Source organism: Rhyacophila brunnea, unplaced genomic scaffold (genome assembly GCF_057557595.1).
Source record: "Rhyacophila brunnea isolate RB1 unplaced genomic scaffold, BYU_Rbru_1.0 scaffold_34, whole genome shotgun sequence".
In the NCBI taxonomy this organism is placed as follows: Eukaryota; Metazoa; Arthropoda; class Insecta; order Trichoptera; family Rhyacophilidae; genus Rhyacophila; species Rhyacophila brunnea.
The window spans coordinates 48,269-64,935 of NW_028233006.1; positions in this window are offsets into that span (position 1 = coordinate 48,269).

A 16,667-nucleotide genomic window follows, 5' to 3' on the forward strand; every position below is an offset into this window, starting at 1 on the left:
ACATTCATATATAATAAAAATCAAAAAATTAAACCCAGCATTAATCGTGTAGTCATAGTTTACAAAATTTATTTATTTAATTAAATAGTGGTTCATAAATCTTTCAGTATTTAAAGTTATAAAGTTCTTCTACAGAGACTTTAGTGTATCATAAATTTTTGAATTACAATTTTTCTAATATATTTTGAATCCAGTAACTACAGATCCCTACATGATACTGTATTTTTTAAATATAAATTTAACTTTAGAAATGTGTTTTTATCAATTATAATTGCCCTTTTAATAAGCTGTATAAATATGTAATTGTTTATTCTATCAATAATCCTATCAGCACCTAATTATTAGAATCCAAAAATTCTCTAATATTTTATTTTTGGATTTTTTTAGAGTGGCAGGTTTATGAAAAAAGGCAATAAATTTTCAATATACTTCATACTCTTTAGTGACTAAGTGATGCGTTTTTTTCACCACATTGTTCTTGTAATGGCAGATGGTCTATTGCTGATAATATATCAAGTGAAAAATAAGCATTTACAAAAAAATGATAAATATATTTTTTTAATAGATGCAACATCCTATATGACAAGCTAATGATCAGTACCTCTTGTGAAAAAAAAAGAACGAGATCATCATAATAAAAAATTCAGATCGAGGAAGACACGTTCAAAAGAGAAGGAAAAATTGCGCGCAAAATTAAAGTTTCACATCTTTTGTAAGAGTTTTGTTCGGAAGATTTTTTTATCACTATTTTTATCTGTATGACCTAATGTGCGCGAAACAACATCAGATAAATTTTTTTTTCATAGTTATATCCCAATAAATATTCTATATTGCAATAAAAGGGTATTTATTTATTAAATTCCGAATATGATCATCAGTCTATATACATAACTAGAATTCTTGAGTTTCAGAAAGAATGTACATTTTTAATTTATTAAATTATTTATACTATAAAATCTAGAAGTATATAACACACATTAAAACTAGCCAGTATAATTCCTTCCACTAACTTTATATGCAGTAGTTCTTAAAGATATTTTTTCAAGGCTTCATTTTTTATCCCAAAAAGAGTAAGATCTTTGTAATTTAGCTTATTTAAACAAATGAAACGGTATATTTGAACAATCTCTATAAGAGACGTTCTTATAGGTATTTAAAGATTCATTCTTGACTATGTCTAGAATAGTTAACTAATTACGTTAAAAAAATTATAAAAATATATTAGTCTTACTCTTTTATTAGAACTAATAAAATACATTTATATTGTATTCCAAGAGATTCTTTTTGAATTTGGAAATTTAAGGACAACAGATTGTGATATTAGAAAGACATATTTATATAAACAAAATATCGTTATTTAATTATTTTTCACTTCTTGATTGAAGAAAATAAATAAATTGATGTAAAAGATTTTTTTACTTATCATCCGATGCCATTAAACAAAAAATTTTGAGTTTTTTTTTAGTTTTAAAATGTAAGATTGGAACATATTTTATTTTTTGGGTTTATATCTTAAAAATTTAAAAAATATTTAAGTTTTTAGAGTAAATAATTCTCATATAAACAACAAACTATAACTTCATCTGTATTGTTAATCAAATTTTTTTAGTCAGCCATAAAAAAGGTGATAAATTTAAAAAAATAGTATATTTTAGAATTCAAAATAATCGTATCTCGTCTATGTCGTAAAAATTGTATCAACAAATTACAGTGAACAAAATATAGGAGCAATTCAAATCTCTAAAAGTTATATTAAACTATTAAATCTTTCTTAATCATTTTTATTGCATTATTTGATATCTATCAATGATACAAGTCATCTAATTTAAAACAATAATAAAAGCTATATATAGATTGGATATATGCAATATTATTTTAAGAATGAAATCGATATTTACAAATAAAAAAATGGGCGTAAGAAGATTTATAGCATTTTTAATTCTATTTATTCAGTTTTCAATTTATTCGATTGATTTATTTGAACTAAACAAATTTTGCTTTTATGAGGATCTGCCACAAAGTTTATTTGAAAAAATTTTAAATGTGAAAAAAAAGGAAGACATTTTTATAACAAAATATATTGTTAAGCGTTATATTTATATCGATAAAGAAAGACTCATTGATCAGATTGCTAGAACAAATAGACAGCACTTTTATAATATTAATGAATAGTTGGTTATCAAACTTGTAATAAGAAATGATCCAGCTGCGCTATATTATTTAAAGGATTCAATTAAACACGATATTTTAGATTTTATAAAGCAATGTGAACGTACCAAATTTATTTATGATAATAAAGACAAAATTCACTATAAAATAGAGTGTGGCGTAAATCATAAATCTTGTGAAAGGGTTCTTTCAGGAATACTACAAGAAAATTATATACCCGATTCAATCGATTTTCTGGGATGCTTTAATGATGATAGTTTAAATTTAAAGACAACCTTTATTATAATAAAAAAGACATAAATCATAAAATCGCCTCGGATTTAATTGATATGATATATTTTCGAACAAAATTCAATATTGACGAAAGTTATTGCATAAACTTGATAATATGTAGGGATCAAAAAGGTAAAAATGATATATGGGAGATGAATGAATACATTGGATTTTGAAGTTCTGTATCAAAATAAAAATATAATCACAGTTTCAAGAAGATATGTTTATTCTAATGACACAAAAAGTATCCGAACTTTATGGGTTTACCCAGAAATATCAAAATAAGGCAAAGCAAAATACACAGTTGAAAAGCAATTCACGATTCTAACACGTACTATGTTAATAAAAAGTGATAGTTTAGATGATTTAGGCCGATTCACAAACTTTATATGTGACGATGCATATTTTTATATTGCGAAAACAAATTTAAGCGCAAAAATTTATGATAACTTGAAATCTGAATCTAATTTTATGATCACAAATAAACTATTTCTAAATTCAGTTTCCAGAGTATTTTACAAATTTATTTTAAAAAAGAGATATAATGCACGAAATGGTTCATATGAATAAACTTTTTAAAATAGCTTTACCGATGACAAAACAATAGATCTTTTCAATTTTCAAGTTTCAGAAAATGACATTGATGAATTATTCTTCCAAAAACTAAAACACTTATACACGAATATGAAAAATATTATACTATTTTCTAAAGAATCCATATGTTCAGAGAATAATCCGAAAATGCATGAATATTTCGAGAGGAAATTTTTCTTCGTCCAAAAAGAGATAATAAAATATGGTCCGATAGAAAAGGACAAAGCAGAAACCCCTAAACTAATATATAATAAAGTTTTAAGTTTTCTAGCTAAATTTGGGCAGAACATAAAAGTACCATCTTTTCATATGAGATTGCCGAATATTGGCCGATTAAAACCAAAGAAGGCATGAATATTTTTTTTACTGAAATGCCTAATATTACCAACCACGACTTTTATATTAATGAAATGCATAAATATGTAAACTTAAAAAAAAATAGGATTTGGGTTTTTGCAACGGGATGTCTTCGGATTTAAAAAAGGGATTTTTATTTCGATTTAACATTAATCCAAACACAATGATTTATTTATCACTTAGAAAAATAATACAATTCAATGTAAAGAGAGATTTTTGTTTTAAAATCGATTTACCGAAAATTTATAGCTGGAATCAAAACTATGTAAGTTCGAGGGCTAAAGGAAACGAACACAAAAATATTTAATTAGAGTAATTGAAAATTTATTTGCCAATCTTAAATCTCATATGTCTCAAAATAGATTGTTGCATTTTCACAAAGACACTTGTATGTTAGACGAAAAAATGTTTATCATGACTTATGGTGCTGATATATTTCGTGAATTAGTTTATTCAAAGAATATTTCTATTGCAATTATTAATGGGATAATACACTGGCTAGCAACGCTCTTCACGAGCTAATAAAATTTTACTATAAAGAAATCAGCGAAAATTTTATGGTTTACTTCGACTCGATTTATAATAGCGATTGTATTGAAAAGTTGCATTATAACTTTGGTGGTTTTTTAGTAAGGTATAGGGACGACCAACTTATCGTGAATACTATACAGGAAGAATTGTGTAAATTTGAATTTTTATAATTAAAGCTACATTTTTTTGGTTTTTTATCATAAGCTCAATAAAAATAGTTTTCAGTGTGTAAAAATGTAATTAATCGGAGTTATATTCAACCAAAAAATATTATTTGGATTATAAAAACATTGTGTAAAATATTTTTAATGATATATTTGAGCCCCATGTTATCCGAAAATTAAGGAAATACTATGTCATATTTTGTGTCCTTTTCGATCTTGAATATTCTTGATGAATGAAATATTTCAAGGCTCGTAAATATATAATAATAGCCTCGTCAAAATATAAAGTATACACGGAAGTTTTTTAATTTTTTTACCGCATCAATAAAACTTTCTAAAAAAGCTATATTGTTATATAAATGCTTTCTTTGTATCTTCAAAATATTTTAATCTCAATATATTTATAAAATATTACTATCTCCCCGTTTTTTTAGACCTAAAAAGCCAAAATGTATATAATTTTTAGATTTCAAATTACATAATGGTGCAGATATTCAAATTATAGCCTAAAATAAAAAGGATTAGTAGCTTGAACTATTATCGGGCAAAGACATTGTTCAATTATAAAACAAGCAATATTTTACTTGTAGAAAATGATACATTAAAACTCGATAAAGTTCATACACGGCAAATAAAAGCTTTGAACTATATACAAAAACTTTTTGTGCGGTGCTAAAACAGCCAGAGACGATCTTCGAACACAAATCAAGTAATAGAAATTATTGGCGTTAAGATGGGATGTACATCAATAGTGCATTGATGAAATATCTTGTTCAACATAAAGTTTATCTTTTTTAAGCTAAAAATAGTTTCAAATTTTGTAAAAATTTCTGATTTATGCATTAAAGCTACATGATATTATTTGGATAAATTGCAGAAAATAAAACAAAAAGGAACTGAAAATTCCTTTATTAATTTTATGGCTTTTTTAAAGCTTTATTTTGGATTAAATTTAATAAGTAGTTCTAAATGGGTTATAATATGAATATGCTTGAATTAAAAGCACTTATGCATTAGATATAGCTAAAATAAGCTTATAATTTCTATGGATGTTTCATTTTACCACAAAAAAACTCTTTTTGAGCTACAGAAAAACCAGGAAAAAGAAACTACAGTAGCAAAAAAAACATAAATGAATCTCACAAGAACGAAGAGAGCAATAAAACGGAATCATGCTCATTATAAAAAAACTGATACTTTAGACAGACAAATCGTTTAAAAAACTTATAAAAAAAACCCTTTCTCATTAGAATGTTTTATAAGAGTGTTATGAATCAATTCTTCTGCGCTTTAAGCGTATGAAACGCCTTAATTGGCTGAAAATAAACTTACTATAACGACACATTTTGAGCGCACTTATTTTTATAAAAGAAGCTGGGAAATATAATTTCTGTCGATGTAAAAAGTGGGAGAAAACCAGTGCGAAATATGGCTCAAAAACTTCAAAAAAAATAAAAAGTGTTGAATTTTAAATCACAACAATTTATATAAAAGAAAATATGTTAAAAATGCAAATAAATTTATCATAAAATGTATGTTAAGTTAATAAGTATAAGATAAGGGACTAGAAAATAAATACGAAAGTACTATTTTATAAAGTAAATAAAAGTTTTGGAAGAAAAAAAATGTCTTAAAGACGAGTACTAGTGCTAATAAACTAAAACTATGGCTACAATTACAAGATTCTAAAAGTGTTTTTAGTTAATTGCTTAAAATAAGAACAAAAAAAGAATATGCAATAGAAAATATTAACATTATAGTATAAGAAGGCGATGCCAAATACAGTTATAAATAAAAATGGCATTTTAATCTCTGTTTTAGCGCAATGTAGCAAGTGTCAGTGTAAAGAATAAAAAAAAATCACAAGAAAATGCGACATCACCACAAAATCTTGAACAAAAGATTAACTGTTATAATAATTTTAGTATAATAAAAAAAAACAAGAAGAAACCAGATCGACGAATACCAACAGATATGTGAGATTCAGCTGTAAAATAATCAATTAAAATAAAAATAGGTCTGTTATATAGTGCATAAAATAGAAAGAAAATTTTTGCTGTAAAAGCTGAAGAGAAACAAATTGCAATGGTAAAGGTGAAAATGAAAATAAAAAATTCGAGTCCTTGCAATTTGTAAGCACATTTATGTTATATTGAAATGCGGAGGCTTATTTTTTGACATTCCAAGATTCCAAAAAGTTGTTAACTGGTTGCCCAATTCGAAAGCTGTAGGGTCTGATGAGATCTATAACCTTTTTATAAGAAAATTACATCTTTGCATAAATATATCTACTATAAATTACTGTGTATTTTATGAATAAAAAATTGTAAATTTACGATTTTATGAAAGATCAACATATCTAATTTCCTAATATAAAGTAATAAATGGTAGTGGATTTGATTTTTTTACCTTTATGTATAATCTCTATAGATCTGCATATAAAAATGACGAATACCCTACAGTAGGAGGTGATATGGCGTAACCTATTGTCGAAAAACGATTTGGGAACTGTACGACGGGTACAAGGGGCGTAATGGAATCGAATATTAACACGACTATACAAAAAATAGAGAAAGATGTTTTATGGTGTTTTGGGAAACCTTTTGACCCAATCGATCAATATTATTTAATGGTGGTGTTGGCAAAACTTAATCTTAATGAGCAGACATACAAGTTTGATTGTGTGATAGCGAGTGAATAGGAAATTTCTGTGCGACATAACAACAATAAAATATTAAACAAAAGTATGATGTAAGTTATACTGCAAAGAGTAAGCCGTTCACCACCTCTAATTGTTTTGTAGAGGGATCCATTAAGCAGAGTAATTAGCAATATAATATACCTGTAGAGTACCGAGCATAATAATTCATTTGGTAAATATACCAATAGATGTGTCTTTCCATAAAAAAACCACCTCTTATTTATTGATGATCTGAAGCTTGTGATCAAGAACTCTGTAAACTTAAAAAAGATCACATAAGAAAGCGTGAATTTCTTCAATTGCATAAGACTAGAATTAGAAAATCGAAGCTAGCTGCAAATTATTTTAGGTGTTGTGAATATTCGAATATAAAAGAAGGTTAGCATAAGATATAAATACCTTGGCATTTTTGAAGATAGTTTATCAGTAATTAAAGATAAAACATTTGCCAAAATTTATGATTTTATAACAAAAAAGGGTTTTCAAATCTGGTAAAAACCACCCACCATAGCAAGAACTTTTCTAAATAAATATACATGCTAGATATTCCGCTATTTAAATCACTATAAGGCGTAATTGAACTGAAACCAAAAGAATTTGATAAAATAGATGATCGGATAAGTAAAGTTTTAGATGAAGAATTTATTCACTTACAGCCAGCAAAAAATAAATCTTGCATTTTAAACAAAGAAAGTGAGAGACAAATATTGTGAGTCCTAATTTTATCGGTGAAAATGACTTTAAAGTAAAATAATAAACCATACACCAATAAAAGAATTTTCCCAAGAAGTGCAGCTCTATACAAAACAGAAGAAGAGAATAAAACACATTCATCATAGATAAACCAATGCTCAATGTCCGGATAAAAACTTGGATAATCTATCCATAGAATCTATTGAGTTGAAGCTGAAAGAAAGTTTAATGTATAAAATCGAAGATAAACAACTACATCAAAAATCTTTCAGTATCTACAACAATTAAAAAATCGAAATAGTGGGATCTTCAAGATGGCTGGAAATTGTAGACGTAGCGTCATAAGAAGAAGCAAGATTATTTTTCATGTCGTATTGAAATATGTTTTTCAGAGAAAAGTTATTATATCAACACTGTGGAAAAACATAAAAAACAGAAGACACTTTACAAGCCGATATAAAAATTCTTGACATGAAAATACACGAAGAAAAGACGTATTTGCAAGATAAATATTCTATATGCTTATAATAAAATACAACATTAAAAAAGCGTAAAAGCAGAAAGCATTTGGTTCATGATGTAATTGCAACGAACTAGCGGAAATAGAGGTTGATACAAAAATCAAAGGACAGGAAATTATAATTTGATTGAAAGCATCTTGTCGTTTATATAAGAAGAAAAATTAAATAACGTTAATAGAAAAAGGGATTACGAGTATTGATAATCTGAAGAATTTTGACAATGGGAATCCAAGAAAAATGATATAATAGGAAATGAACTCTTTATGATTATGAAATTTAAAACACGAGTATTGCCATACGCCATAAGTTCGGATGGAGTGGGTAGAGAATACCATAGGTCGTATAAAAGAAGTTTGGAATATCGAATGAGGCGTAAGCATATGTAAAAACAATAGAATTTGATAATTATTATGAACTTATAAGTTGTGAATATAAAGGATGCATCAAAAAGTATTTTAAGATGATGAGGTGGAAAGAATTAATAGCCAAATCTGTTATATAGAGTAATCTTAAAATTTTTTTGAACAATTATAAAAAGCTAAAAATCAAATTAATCCAATGAAAAACATAATTGAGCTACAAAATATTAAATGTAAGATTAAACAATTAAAAGACCCTTTTTAATAAGCAAGCTGAATACTACGATTTAAATTTTAATCGCAAATATTTTTTGAATTTAAAAAAAGCTTTTACCATTCTAATTTTCTATTTAAAGCATTTATCGAGAACAATTGAAGGTTGTAATTGTAATACATTCTGGTGTGATATTTTAGCATAGAAATTTTTTTATGAAAATGTTTTTATCATAGAATATTTATTTTAGAGTTGACTTTAGATTAAAAAGATACGTAAAATTTGTAATTTTTTGTAATTACACATGCTAGGGAAAAAATCAACAAATAAATTGATTTTCCTCTTTATGTTTATTTAACCGATAACTTTAAATACTTTAAATATGCACAAAAACAACCTAAAGTCATTTTAAATAATAGATATGCTGTATTTAGAATTATTAGATTCCTTATAAAAAAAAATCATTTTACATTAGTTCTGTTACTGAGAAAAATGTTTATTTAAAGTCTGAATATATGGGACGATGTTATTTAATCACATTATCAACTTTTTTGTACAGGAAAATCGTTAGAACATTTTTTCATATATTAAAATTATTTTTATTCAATAGACAAATGAAGTCGCAAAAAACGTTTTTTGAAATTCAATTCTATCATCTCAATATAATTTTATATCTGCAATTTAACATATTAGAGATTAGCATAAAAAAATAGGCAGCAAAAAATATTTTGAGTCTAAATATTCATAAGAGTCTAACGTAAAAACATTTTTCTATCGATAATGACCTTTTGTTTCATGCTATAAATGATTTTAAATAATAGACTAAAAATCTACTCTTATAGAGTTTTCTATTTTTTTATTGTTCCAGGAACTTTTTAAATGTATATTTATACTTTTATAATATTTCAATAGATATAAAAAAAATGAATAAAAAAAATAAATTAGGCCGTTTTAGACGTATTATATGTATTTTTATATAATAATTGTACATATTAGAATTTAATAATGATATGAATTTCAACTTTTGCTTTATTTTCCGACATTAAACTGATATTTATTTTCAGCATAAAATATGCGCTAAAAACAATATAATAATGTTAAAATAATAATTTTAGTCAGACCATTACACTGCATTACTTTAGTATTGTACTATTATAGAAAACTACCTATAACTGAAAAAAGGTTTTCTATTAGAGTAAAAAACATAGAATTCATATATTTAGTGATAAATTATTTTCCCTAAAACTCAAACTACAATCAACAACAAAATTTTACGTTTGCTGGCATTTAATTTCATCATCAGAAAATCTGCTCGTTCAAATAAAATTAAAATTACTAAGAACAAAAAATCAGAAAATGCAAATTTTACTTATAGGTTCAAATGTTACAGATTTGATCTTTTACCCTTTAAAAATTAGTTTGATCTGTGGAAACTAAATACATAAATATTAAAAAGGCATATCGTATACAATAATTGTCAGGTTTCAAAATGAACGATAGATTTTGAAAATATAAGCATTTGTACATTTTAATTTTTCTTGAAAGCGATCTTTGCTGCGTAAGATTTCTTTATATATCGAAAGAAACAATAGGAAGCTCCCTGTGCATAGAATCAACACATAAACTCGTTAATATTTTCTCAGAAAAAATGCTTTTTTTTTATGTTGGGATTCTAAGGTTCAATGATTTGTTCTAAATCTATTACGTAAAAACACATCGAGGTATTTTTAAGTGAACATCAGTTACATTAAACCATTTATATAGAATTTAGTTAACGGGCGTATGTATTGGTGTTTTCAGAAAGAAATAAATCTATGATTTTTTTAAACTACCTAAAATGATAACAAATACGCAAAAAAGCTTAAATTTGAAGCTGGAATGAGTATATTTAAATAGTAGACTAAAGTATTATATTTTTAAAATACATAATTAATTGATAGTCCACACTTTACTTTAATATAAGAAATTTAAACTAGAATATGTAGTTTATTTTGCGGCTTTTGAAATGAATTGATTATTTATTTTTTTAAAATATATAAGAAAAGAATATATAGTTGTATTCAATCAATTATATTTTTTTGTTTATGCGTTTATAAATTTTAAAGTATCAATATCAGTTATATACCATTGATCATCCTCACTTATAAATGTAAATATTACGTTCAATGTCATATGTGGTTGTTTCTCATATATGTAGAATTCAGTGTATTTTATAAAATTTACCAAGCTTTTCTTCTTCATATTCAATAAGTTTGTATAAATTTTGCTCAAAATATCAATGATATACTGCATCATTTTTATTTTTTTCGCGAAATTTTCCCCCAAAAATCGTTGTTAATATAACATCATTTTTTACTATAAAATTGATCTATGACAATTTCAATTCAAAATGTTTCTTCCACTTTCACAGTAAATATTTACTATAATTTAACGAAAAATAATATAAAAATATGTAGAACACCATAGGTTTTTCATGTTATTTTGCATTAAAAAAATACAAAAAAATAATCCTATTTAGAATTTTATAAGTTCTAAATAATTCAATTATGGATCCTTAAATTTCAAAAAATGTAAAAATTAAATCCTGTAAGTTTTTTTGTTGTATTTTTTACCAAAAATAGCCAGTGATTTCTATTTAAAATATAGTATGTATTTTTCAAACATTTTTACCAGTCCAATTTAAAAGAAATAATATAATAATGAGTCTCTTATAATTTTTTCTCCGATACATTAAAAACCCTAATACTCAAACTTGAATCTCGCGTTTGGATTCTACATATGTCTTTATTTTTAAAATTTACTATATCAGTAAACAAATGTTAGTAATTAAAGATCAATAAAAATTTCTTTTTGTAAGAAAAGATTCAATTCTCTAAAAAATCGCCTATTCTTATGCCCATATTATATTACTTTTTAGCAAACTTATATAATGATTAAAAAAAGGACAACCTACAGAATACATTCTTTTATTATTATTATACCATAATGTTAATACAAATTTTTCTAAAATTTCAATTGAAAACATTAAAGTGGAAACATATCGATCAATAATCCAAAAAGAATATATTCCACTGAAAGTCTAAGTTTTACAAAATCCTTTTCCCAGTTTAAAATTGCAAATAACAACAGGTTTTTTTATCTGGTGCATGTGGCCATATTAAAGAGTTAAAGTAAGTCTTTTAGGGGATCTATAATTCCAATTTAACCTGCGGATCAATAATAATATACAAAATATTTTATAGTTGAGTCATATGTTAAAAAAAACACACTTAGTGTGCTGCAGGTGTGTGTAATGATAAAATAGAATGTGTTCATAAGAATTTCTATATTTAAAAAAATTTAGGAAGAATATAATGACCGCAGAAATATTCAAACCATAATTTAAAAGGAAATTGTGAAAAGGATCATAATGTGAGGATTTCTAAATAACATAAAGAACTGGAGATTTAAAATTGAAATATTATAGAAAATATAATGTTTTTTTACCATACACAAACTGATAGAAAACAATATTCTCACCTATTAGATGTTACATACAGATATGTGAATCTATTGCCTGAGTTGGATAGAATAATAAAAAAAGCAAGGTAAATTAAATTAATATTCTCCTAGTTTTTACGCAAGAATTTACAGAATGCAAAAACCATTAGAGGTATAAGCGTTTAAATGATTGATTAAAAGGAAAAACACAGAAAATATAAGCAAATATACCAAAAAAATTAAATAAAAAATATGTTTACTTTACAATATTTCTGCACTATATACTACAATTTTCAAATGTATATTTATAGAAAGATATATTCTTGCTATTTTCGAGTAAAAGCTTAACTTTTGATTACTCAATGAAAGTATTTGACTAATTTTCTTTTTCCATCTCATCAATTTCAACTCATCCCAAAAACATCTTCTTCTCTCATGATTAATTTTTTTTTGTGTATTTTTAGTCGCTGTGTATGTGTGTATGATTCTGCTCAGTCGACATTACTAAAATCTTAATTAACGTAATTTAGTGTTTTGTAACACCGCATCGAAAATTATGAGGTATAAAGCTATTCGAGTTTTGAATTTGTAAATAAAGAATTCATTTGCTATTCATCTTATTTTTTTAGATTATAATTTTTAACATTACCTAGACTATCAACATTCGTTATTCTTCTTTATAGCAACGTGATCAGTTTTTATTCTTATCGTGCCTAAAAACGTCTAGTCGAACATGCTAAAATTAAGTTCAATTATTTACCATAATTAACAACTACCTCGCTGTTTCGTTTTATACTGCTTCTTATACCAAAAGTCATTGTTTTCTTTTGGCTTACAAAGTTGAATTTTATTCAAAGCATGCAGTGTATATAATGTAAATCTTATATATTTCTGCGTGTATGATAATTACCAAGCCTTTTTATGTATCTAATTGCCAAGTTATCTACCGTTTTATGTGCTTTGATACAGTCTCGCATGACAACTTGTCTCCAAGAAACATTTTAGTCCTGCTTGAAGCGAAATATAGTTTCTTACTTTGGCTAAGTATTTCAGATCTTAACTATGCTGTGGATTTAGCCTTGTCAACTAGACTGTTGTTTCAGATCCCGTTTTTATCTTTTATTTTATATACAAAATTCGTTTTTATTTCTAACATAATATTATATGCGTTCGTATACAGATTTGCAGTTCCCTTATTAATTATAAATGTATTTTTTACCCTAAACATTTTGCAATTTGATGTTATTTTAGTGATGTTCCTATACGTGGAAATGTCTTAATTAGCTACATATAACATTGTTATCTAAAAATTAAATTATTAATTCTTTTTTTCTAGTTCATATATTTTGACGTTTACTTGTCGTAAGAGTATATTATTCTATCAGAACTTCCCTGATATGCCATCTATTTTTTGACCAGGTAATTAAATATTGTTTAATTGCACCTATGTACATTTCTTTAATGCATGGCGTGCTTAAAAAATAGTCTTTGTAATTTTCCCCGTAGAGGTTAGATTTGACTATATTATATAATCTTTCCACAATTTAATCACTTATATTGTCGAAACCTTCATCTTTTAAAATTGTGAAATATGGATTGTTATCATTCCCTTCTAATAGATTTGATATTCACAGCTTCAACATCATTTGTTGCATAATTTATTTATTGTTTCTAGCCTTATTCAACCAAAGAAGTAAACAATTTTTTATGTCATCCTTTAATGGCTTTCTATGTTTAAGTCGAAAGCTTTTAATAATCAATGAATACAAAATGCTTTGTTCTATAAAAAGATTTTTCGCTTAGCATATTTACACAAGCGAATTTTCATTAATGGATTTCTGCACAAAAAAAATACATGAAATTAAAAGGATAACGCTTAATCATACATTTGTTAAAATTTTCACATTTTAATTACTGAAAATTTTCTTTTACTCTTATCACACCTACAAATATATATCACAACTCTAGACATTGTGCTTTGCTAATACCGTTATCAAATATACATTCTATATTGAGTCATGCACTTTTATTATACTTATTCATGTAGACTTAGGTTTGCGGCCATATTTCTTATTTATTGCCGCGTTTTATTTTGCTTATTCTTGTGCTCTTTGTAACAGTCAAAAAAAAATCCGCTAGTTTTAAAATAGAAGTTCATGACAAAATACTATTTTGCAAATCTCTGCCCTTTATGCAGTATTTTATTTATACAGATTATGGGCCTGACTTCAATTCTACTTCAAAGGTTAACATTTAGAGCGAAAATATCTCTGAGATATTTTCATATGGTAATTGGTTTTCTTTTTAATAAATTTTATATCTCGTTGTAGCCAACAGTTTTAAAAAAAGGCAAGTAGTAAATAATTTCTTCTAATATTTGTAGTGATTAAAAAAACTACATTTTCGACATAAATATAATTTTTTCTGACGCAAATTTTCTTTGTTTTCACCTATTAATTCTTCTCTAATTCAGCAAATGTTCCTAATCAGCTTTCATTTCAAATTTATCCTTTTTTCATAAATAACTATGAAACTGTCTTCTATTTGTTTGCTGAACTTTAGTTAATTTTAGATATTCTTCAAGTTATTTTATTTATTCTCTTAATACATAAATATCTTAAATTATGGTCAATTTTTGTCTAATTTCATATTATGCTAACGCAGTTTTAGCCATATTTTAGCTTCGTTGTCTGTATTTCTAGTCATCATTAAGCGTTCTAAGTAAGAATTAACTTCTTATATTCGTACTAGATTGTCTTCTCTCACTATCAATAATGAAATTTTTTTTGGACGAATATTTACTTTATGGTGATTCCTCATGATTCCATTAAATTCCCTCTAAAATTTTAGCAATTTACGTAGTATTTTTAGGTTATTTTGCAATGGTACATGCCCATATGTCATTATATTGATCTTTCTTGTTTTTCTTATTTACATTGTGAGATGGTATTTTCTGTGTTTTTTAATATGGTCTTTTATATTCAGATTTTAATTGCTTCGTATATATTTTAAAAATCTGACTTGCATCATATAAAAAACTTTATTTATATTTAATCTATAGTGCAATTTAGAATATTCTTGCATTCTCTTATCCATTTTTTATAACGTTTCAAAATAAAATTTTCGATATGATCTTTTCCTCCACTTTTTTGTCAATATAATTTCATTTCTTAGATTTTTTAGTTTTTGTACTGACAAGTTCATTACAAATTTGTCTTTTTAAAGGTATCATCCTATAATAAGCAATTCGTGAAATACGACTAAAGCGTAAAACGAATGATTCATAACTTTCTAATTTAAAAAATGTTTTATATAAGTGTATTTTTATGTGATTCTTTCCCAAATGTGATAGGTTAAACAATTTATATTTTTCCTATAGAATTCTGTTGTGTTTTATTGCTCTTTTTGTTCTTTATAGAATAAATTCAGATGATTTTAGCGATGTTTTTTCCTTTTCCTTGTTTTTATGTTATTCTCATTATATAATATAATATTACATTAAAATATAGATATATAACTGTTTTTCTTTTAATTTAACACAATTGTAAATTAAAGTTTTTATGCATTTTCCTATGTGATAAAAAGAAGAACTGTATCCCCCGATCGAAATTAACGTGACCAGTATCGACAATATAAACTTTGTTGAAAATATAAAATCGACAAAGCATGATCTGCTAACATCGGAGCTGTTAATAATATAAAAGTGCATAATAAAATTTTTCCGATACGTTTAAATTGGGACAGGTGTTGACACGGTATTATAAAAGGCACTAGGAAAAAATCAAAGTCGCGAACTAGATCAGGGCATTATAAACCTTAGAATTGTGAATATTCTTTGAATATATATGTTCATAAGGAGTAGGAATATTGAATAAGACTTTGAAGTGGAGAAGATAGCCAAAATTCTGATCTACTATACACACGGAAAATCATGCCAATAGTACTCAGAAAATAAATTTAACATATAACAATAAAACTAGCCGTATAATCTAATCTAATAGAAATATATGCCTACTTATTATTGAATTATGTATCTTTATATTTATGGTTAATTTTTTTTATAGTATATTTATATTCTTTCATAAAGTATAACGTGTTTGATTCTTTTTGAACTCATAATAATAATAATCTTGGATAATTTCCCTTTTAAGCATCTTCTTCGACACCTCTCGTCTTTTCAAGGCCTATTAGAACAAGGGTTTTCCTTAGTTTTAGCGTTTGAATATATAGGTAGATTTGGTTTGTAACTTCGAGTTTTTTTTATGATTTATAATTCACAAATTGTTTAATTTACGCTTTAATTAAAAATATAGGTAGTAGTTTTTTTTTGCGCCTCACCTTCAATATCGAATTATTCATAAAAATTAATTTTTCATTTTTTTAAGAATTTTTTTTATTATGTTTTTTATTTACTAGCCTTAAAAATTCTACGTTCATATTATTATTGGTAAACTGTTTTATATAATTTTGGAAAGTATTTTATTATAATTGAATGTATTATCCCACCTCAATTTATAAATTTTCTTTACCTCAAGATTTATTTTTTTTAAAGTATTGATTTGATGTCTCAAATTGATTATTATATCCTGAATTAGCAACATCTAATTTTCA